Here is a 9045-nt window from a genome sequence, read left to right as displayed (position 1 = left end):
TAGTTCTTTCCAGTTAAAATTTCTGGGCTAAAGCACGTTGAAATAACAAAAAAGGAACAAACAAAGCCAGTGCAATCAAGCCCTTAGTTATTACTCTGTTGAGATTAGGAAGCCAGATCTTCCTGAGTCTCCTCCTTGGATCTTCTGCCACAGGAAGTTTTCTGGGACCTCCTTCTTGCATGCATATAACAAACCAGGTTACGTGTTTAGATTCCCAAATTCCATTTTTGTATGTACCTTCTTACTAGCAATTTTCATTTCTAAAATTTTACTAATATTTTAAAGAAGCATATGAATATCTCTTGAATATAATTTCTATAATTTTCCCTTAAGTACTCAAAGTTTTTGAATTAAAATAAAATTAGTAATTCTATAAAGGTGAATTAAAATGGAAATTTTTACCAATGATAACCTTAATATCTGAAGAAACATTTAATTAACCTGTAGATAGCTATTTTAAATATATTGGTGATATAAAGCAACTTACTTTTGAACCATGCAATGTTTACTGTAGGTGTCAACTGCACAGAGCAGCTAAGCTAATGATTGCACCACAATTAACCTGAACGCAGGCTGTGCAATTAGAAGATGATTTGCAATATAATATGAGGATAGTTACTGCCATTCGGGGGCTTTTCCTTAAACATTTTCTAATTACTGATTCATGTAGTACCAATAATAACTAAATTTTATTTCCCTGTATGCAGTAGCACTTAGAATGTGCCTGTATGTTATTTTTTTTAAGTTTGCATTTGCTTCCAAGACTTAGTTATGACAAACTATGCTGCTATAAACTTGGGTGCACATATATTATTGTGGCATGATGTTTTTAATTCTTCTAGGATCATTCCCAGAGGAGGAATAGCTGGGCTGAATGGGACCTCTCTTCCCAGCTTTTTGGGTCTCTTTTTTGTTTTGTTTTGTTTTTTCTTTAGGAATCTTCACCCTCTACACTCCCACCACAGTGGAGAAGGGTTCTTTTCTTTCCACATCCCCTCTAGCATTTGTATTAGTGGATTTCTTGATGATGGCCATTCTAACTGAGGTGAGTTGGAATCTCAGTGTTCTTTTAATTTGCATCTCGTAAATGACCAATGATGTTGAACATACTTTCATATATTTATTTGCTATTTGGATTTCTTTCTCTGAGAGGTATGTGTTCATCTCAGATACACATTTTTGAATGGGTCTTTGAATTTGTGGAGTCTTACTTTTTCCAACTCTTTATATATTCCAGATAGAAGTCCTTTGTCTGAGGGGCAGTTGGTTAAAATATTTTCCCACTCTGGGGGTTTTCTTTTCACTATGTTGGTCATTTCTTTAATGTGTAATAACTTTTTAATAAGAGGAGATCCCAGTTGTTGATTCTTTGAAGTACTTCCTGTGCAGTTTGGGTTTTGTTCATGAACTTTCTGCCTACACCTATGACTTCAAGATTTTTACCTACTTTCTCTTAGAGTCAATTTAGTGTTTCTGTTTTAATATTTACATCTTTGATCCATTTTGACTTACTTTAGTGCACTGTGCTCGACTTGGATCTAATTTTAGTCTTCAGCATGTAGAGAGCCACTTTTCTAGAACCATTTATTACAGAGGCTATCATTCTTCCACTAAAGATGTTTAGCCCCTTTGTCAAAGGAAAGGTGGCTGAGAGTGCTTGCAGTTGTGTCAGCATCTTCTAATTTGTTCCACTGATCCTCAGGTCTGTTTTATTTGCCAGTACCATACTGAAGAAAGGATAAAAAAGATGTGGTATTTTTATACAGTGGAGTACTTCTCAGCTATAAAGAAGGACAAACTCAAGGTTTTCATAGATAAACAGATATAATTAGAGCCCATACTTATTAGTGAAATAAATCAGACTCATGTGTGTGAACATCATATTGTCTTCCTAGTGTAGTGAAAGAGTAAACAAGATCCAAAATGCACAATAGATATTGCCAAAGGGAAAAGAATTGCACAAAAAGGACCAAGTGGAATGGGAGAAAGAAGAAAAGAAAGACAGTAAAAGAAAATATATATATATGATAGCTAATGTAATTATAATATTAATTTCTATTACTTCACTAAAAAGAGTGGTTTGTGCTTATATTGTCTGATCAATTTTGTATATCTATCTTAGTAATCTCTGCAACTACTTGAAAATAACAACAGGTAACATATTAACCGTTGTTAATTTTCCACTATCTTGCTTTGAAATTCGGATTCCTTGTTTTTGTCTTTAAAATCAAAATAAAAAATATAAATTAGTATTTGCTTTACTTTTCAAAGCAATAAAGTGTAATCATATAATTTATTCTTAGGTGTAATGCAGTGGCTTTGTATGTCCTTTTAATTTTTCTTTTGGCTTTGGTAGAGAATTTTTGTTTTAGAGCTTATTTGTAAATGTTACAAATGCATGCTAAAATATTATTGTGCTATTTTAATATTAACTTGAGTATCAAAGTATCTTAGAAATAGAACAAATACATCTAATGAAAAGAAAATCACTATGGAATGGCAAAGCGTAAGTGGGTTAATAAGATTTGTTACTGGGAATTTTTCTTTTCTCTTGAGTTAGTTTTGCTCTTATTTACACCTGACAGGAAATCCTGGTAGGCAGTTAATTGCCTTCTTTCCCAGGAAGGTCATACCATTTTTTCTTTTAGCAATGACTATGGACTGTATGCTTAGTGAAAAAGACAGATACACATTAGATAATGTAATAAACCCAGTAACTCATGTATATGACTGTTTCTCTCATAAACTGCTAGATATAAGTATAAAATTAGAAAATTAAAGATATGAGGACAACAAAACAGCATAATGAATTGAGAATTTGCAATCTATGTATCCAAATTTTGCCGAAGGACAATCAAAAAATAACAGATGAGAATAAACAAAATGGGAGCATTCTGTCAGAAAAACAGTAACAATTTAAAACATCAAGTATACATAAACAAATAATCTCAAACACAATCACAGCTTTATTTATGCTTAAAAAAACAGAAAACTATTTAGATATCCAAAGTAGATGTGTTATGTTTTGTGTCTGGATGTCCCTCCAAAGCCTCATGCAGTCATGGGGTGGGCTTCTAGAGTTTATGATTGATCCATGCTCCAACTCTGGGATTAGACCATGGGTGTGAGTGCTACACCTGCCCTGAGGTGGGTAGTTTGCATACAGTGTAATGGAGGGAAAGAGGCTGCTTGCTGCTGCTCCTCCTGTTTTTGCTCTTGTTGCTTTTGCTGTCTTCCACTGCCATGAACTTTTGCCCTCTGCCATGTGCCACTCTGCCTTGGAGCCAGCCAAATATGGACTTAAACCACTACAAACTGTGAACTAAATAAACCTTTTCCTGCCTTAATTTGGGGAACTAGTATTTTGTCTCAGCAATGAGAGAAAAGTAACTGAGACAAGAGGTTTCTGGTTTTATCTTTTTACAGGTTTTAGTTACAGTTATTCATCATAGGAAATTCTGAAATGGAATTGAAAGCAATTACTTTATTCGCATTCTGACCTTAAAATTTCTCTAAGTCTGTTTACAATCAGAATTTGAAGGGAAAAATTAGAGTATAAAGCAAATAAACACACAAACAAAAATCTATGATAGAAGAAGGGTTCGTAAGCCATACCAATAAATCTGAAGGTTTAATAAAATTTCCAGCTTTAATTGTACCTGTTGATTTTTGTTTTCTACTTTTTTGCTCAATATGGATTTTCAAGTTTGAAAACATGACAGAGTTAATAATAGTGCAATTCAAGAGGAAATAACAGAGAACTTGAAGTTTAAATGCAGTTATATCTTGGTGTTTCTATTAAAACATTTATTCTTTTAAAATTCAGTATACTGGTACATTTAGAGCTACATAAGAATCACATTCATCACAGGGAATTTGTACCTGTACATGGTATATCTTAGTTCTTCTTTCTTTCCCATTCCCCTCCCCTCTCTTCAACCCTCTTCCCCTTCTCATTTACAAAGCTTTGTTTCCATTTCATCTTTTTCTCATTTTTGCTTTTCCCTTCCACCCTTCATTCCCCTTTCTTTATGCACAATTACTTCCTGTTTCACAATATCTATCATACATTTTGGGGTTTTTTTGCACTTTCATTTTCTCACACCAAAGAAACTGTAAGATATATATACTTATGTGTCCAATTTATTGCACTTAAGAGTATAGTCTCAAAGTCCAACCATTTACCTCTAAGTGTCTCAAGTTTATCCTTTATACCTGAGTAATACCCCCTTTTATAAAAAAAAAAACACATCTTTTTTATACATTCCTTGGTTGATGAGTGTTCAGGTTGCTTCCAAGATTTAGCTATCACAAAGTATTATGTCATAAACACAGATGTGAACATGTCGCTCAGGCCAGATGCTTTTAATTCTTTGGGGAAAATACATAGGAGAATGGGGGGGGTGGGGCAAATGGGACCTCTAAATCTAGCTTTTTGAGGAACCTCCACACTTATTTCCACAGTGGTTGCACCAGTCTCCACTCCCACCAACAGTGGAGAAGCGTTCTTTTTTTCCTCACAACCCCACCATATTTATTTTTGATTGATTTGTTAATAATAGTTATTCTTTCTGGAGTGAGATGGAATGTCAGCATTCCATGATGTGCATCTCCTGAATGATAAGTGATGTTGAACATTCGTGTACTTATACATCATGACCAAGTAGGATTCATCTCAGGGATGCAGAGATCGTTCAACAAATGAAAATAAATAACTGTAATACACTATTTCAACAGAATCAAGGGCAAATCCTTATGATCATCTTGATAGATGCAAAAAAAGCATCTGACAAAATCCAACACCTATTCATGATAAAACCCTACAGAAAATTGGAATTGTTGGGCCTTATCTCAATCTGATAAAAGTTGTCTATGACAAATGAACAGCCAACACCATACTAAATTGTCAAAAACTTCATGCTTTCTCTCCAAAATCAGGAAAAAGACAAAGAGGCCCACTATCAACACTCCTTCAATGTAGATCTGGAAACATTAACCAGAGAAGTTAGACAAGAGAAAGAAGAAAAAAGTAATAAAGATAGGAAAGTAAGAATTTAAATTATCTTTATTTGTAGATAATACGGTACTCTATATAGAAGATCCTAAAAGCTCCACTAAAAGACTTATAGATTTAATAAGCAGATTTAGTTGCATAGTTGGATACAGTGTCAACACTCAAAAGTCAATAGTATGATTTTTAATTTGAAAACAAAGAAGCCATTCAAAAATTGAGAAAAGTAGCCTTCTTCAAAAATTTTTGTGTCACATTTTTCACTATGCATGTCATAGAGAATTTGACATATATCCTAAATTATCATAAAACAATTATTTTGTTTTTAAAAAAATCTTCCCAGGATTTTACCTATTTGAGGATAACTAATACTGTCTACTGCATTATATATGAGAGGGAGTTTTTTATCTTCTTGTAAGCAATTTATATGTGTATTTCTAAGTAATTAGATGATTTTTATTGTTTTCTACTGATCAAATCCTCTTTAAAATGTCATCTTCCTACATTGTGTAATGGCTTAAAGAATACAATTAAAGACTTAAGTTTTAAAGACTACCTCTATCATTCCTGCACTACCATTTTTATTTCAAAAATTATCTATTTTTCCACAGAAATAAGTTTTGTGTGTTACTTATTGCTTGTTATATGTAACAAATAAAATATGCCAGAGGAAAAAATCAATAGTATTACTGTACAAAAATAAAAAACTTACTGAGAGAGCAATTAGGGAAACCACACCCTTCACAATAGTATCCAAAAAATGAAATACTTAGGAATCAGTCTAGCAAAAGAAGTAAAAGATCTCTACATTGAAAACTACAGTATTCTGAAAAAGGAAATTGAAGACATTATCAGAAAATGAAAGATATCTCTTTCTCATGGGCAGGAAGACCCAACTTGGTGAAAATGGCCATAATCCAAAATTGTTATACAAATTCAATGCAATCCTAACTAAATTGCCGTTAACATACTTCACAGAACTAGAGAAACACAGACATAAATTTCATTTGGAAGAAGAGGACACCTACAGTAGCAGAAATAATTCTGGGCAACAAAGGCAAAACAGGGGGCATCACAATCCTTGAACTGAAATCATACTACAGATCTATGGTGGTAAAAGCAATATTTTACTGGAAAAGAAAAACAGTTCTGAGGATCAGTGGAACAGATTAAAAGAAACAGAAACAAATTCAAATATATTCAGCCAGCTTATCTTTGACAAAGGGGCCAAATATGTTCACTGGAAGAAAGCCTCTTTAATGAATAGTGCCTGAAGAAATGGATTTCCACATGCTGAAAACTAAAACTAGACCCATGTATATCATCAGGCACTAAATTAAAATTAAAATTTATCAAAGATCTAAATATTAAAACAGAAATACTAAATGTACTGAAAGAGATTAGACAGAATTCTTGAAGGTACAGGTATAGGCAAAGAGTTCATGAATAAAATTCCAACTGGCCATGAACTACTACAAAGAATTAACAACTGGAATCTCCTCCTATTAAAAAAACTTTTACACAGCAAAAGAAATCATCAGCAGAGTGAAAAGACAACCCACAGAGTCAGAAAGTCTTCACCAGTCATTCTTTAGACAAAAGACTAATATTTAGAACATAGAAAGTATTGAAAAAAGTAAGACCTCCCAAATTTAAAGATCCAATCCAAAAATGGGCATCTGCAATATATAGACACTTCTCCGAAGAATCACAAGTGGCAAATAAATATCTTTTAATATCAACAAAATTTGCCACCCAAGCAAACTGTCTGATAGAACAAAGCAGAAAAAGGTCTCAGATTTAGATTTCAAAGTAGATTTAATGTAGATCTTGAACCATATATATCTGCCAACTTCCAGAAGAGAAATCAGAAAGCAAAATTTGTTGCCAATAGGTCATCTTTACATATGTTTGGGATCTCAAGACATTTAAGGACACTCAAGGAATGTCCTTAAATTGGATAATGCCTTGAGACATGGGCTTTTGTCTCTAGAATCATTTCAAGCAAGCTCTAATTTTGGAAACCCTGTGTGGCGCAAAATAGAAATGAGAAGTATTTATTCAGTCTATTAATATATATCTGAACTATAATCATATCAACATCATGCATGTCAACTGTGAACTCAGATACAGCTCTCTGTAAGACTATACAAGCTTGGATCCACATAAAGGGTGTGCTAATTGTGGAACACTTTTTTGGTAAAGTTTTACTGGAACAAAATCATGCTTGTCATTTATTTATTTCTATAACTATATTCTGACTCCAAGAACAGATGTAGTTGGACACCAACCAAAAATATTTACCATGTAGCCCTTATTGAAAAAGTATGCTGACTTCTATTCTCTGCTATTTTAATTAAGCATAAACTCTTTAAAAAAGTCCAAAAAACCTGTCATTTGCTTGATTATTTTGAGGCAATCTATAATATATTTAGTATCCATTACTCAGAAACAGGGAGTATCTCAACCCAATAACTTACACTCAATAAGTGAGTTTCACAACTAATCTGTGATTGATCACCTCAGTACCCTTTTCAAAGTAGTGCAATCAAGAAGTCACAGAGAATAGAATTCTTTAGGATTTGGTAAATTACAATCAGTCTGAATACTTATTAACCTAATTTAATTACGTGGCAAATTATGTTAAATTTTCATTTTGGTTGTTAATACATTTTAAAAACTTTCTTGCAATATATGTATGTAATTTCTAGTGAGGAAATTGGATCAGAATTGGTCATATTTCTAAATGATATTAGAATATGACTAATAAAAAATGAATGTGTGGATGGAGACTATGTATTTTGCACATTCAAAGGAAGACTGAATGAAAGATGTTGAACTAGACCAAATGAAAAATGTAAAAACATTTCCAAGGGATTCAGCAATGGAATTTTTGTGAACTATTTCAGGATGCTGCAGTGTACTAACTACCCCAATTGTACATTTTCCCTTGAGTTTCTACTTCATATTTAGATCCTTGAATCACAGTTATTTTGCCTATCCAAGCACACACACAAAAGATTACAATTGAAACTCCCACAGAAATCAGAGAGGAAACATTTTTCAAACTTAAGAATGTTATGAAGAAATAAACAAAAGACCTCCATGAAGGCATTCCAGGCAAAGACAAACACACACAAAGCTATTTTTGTGTGGAAACATAAGACTTAGTTTGAAAGTAACCAACAGTACTTGAAAGCTAGAACCATACATATTTGGAAATAGCGTGAAAGTTGTTATAACAGAAGATAGAAATCATATCTAGAAGATAGGTCAGGGTTTTGTGGCCCATGTTGCCTATATAATAACTAATCTTTGCTGTAGTGCAAAATAGCTATAGGTGAGGAATAAACAAATAAGCATGACAGTGTTTCAGTAAAACTTTACCCAGAGAAACAAATGATATGTTAAATTTTAGTTGCATGCCATAGATAGCTGACACCAATCCTATGTCCATTGTTCCCTAAGGAAACTGAATGTGTAGTAGGAGGTATGCAAGATGATCTCTCTACAATGAGCAGGGGTATAGTTTTATTTGTATTTATTCTTTTTTCTTCTTAAAATTTCAGTATTAGTTCTTTGAATTCTTTATATATTCTGGACAGTAATCCTCTGTCAGAAGAGTAGTTTGCAAATGTTTTCTCCCATTTTTAAGGCTGTCATTTCACACTCTGCTAAAGCTCTGTAATTTATGTAATCCTATTCATGTATTTTTGCTATTATCTTCCGTGTTATAGAAAGAATATTGAGGAAGTTTTTGCCTATTATTGATTTGAGGACAATGGAACTTTATAAATTGTTGGTGGGAATGTAAGTTAGTGCCACCATCATGGAAATTGATCTGAATTTCCTCTAAACCCTAAAACAGACCAAATATTAGGTTCAGCTGTACCATTATTAAGTGTATGTTATGAAGAATTAAAGTCAGGCTAGTATAGAGATATGTACATAACCATGATTATTGCGACACAATTCACAATAGACAACCTATATTTCTTCCATTAAATGAATAAATTTACAAATCATATATATAT

This window comes from Chinchilla lanigera, unplaced genomic scaffold, assembly GCF_000276665.1.
Source record: "Chinchilla lanigera isolate Chin_1 unplaced genomic scaffold, ChiLan1.0 scaffold00010, whole genome shotgun sequence".
Taxonomy (NCBI): domain Eukaryota; kingdom Metazoa; phylum Chordata; class Mammalia; order Rodentia; family Chinchillidae; genus Chinchilla; species Chinchilla lanigera.
The sequence above is the reverse complement of the archived record's forward strand: the minus strand, read 5'-3'. Positions refer to the sequence as shown.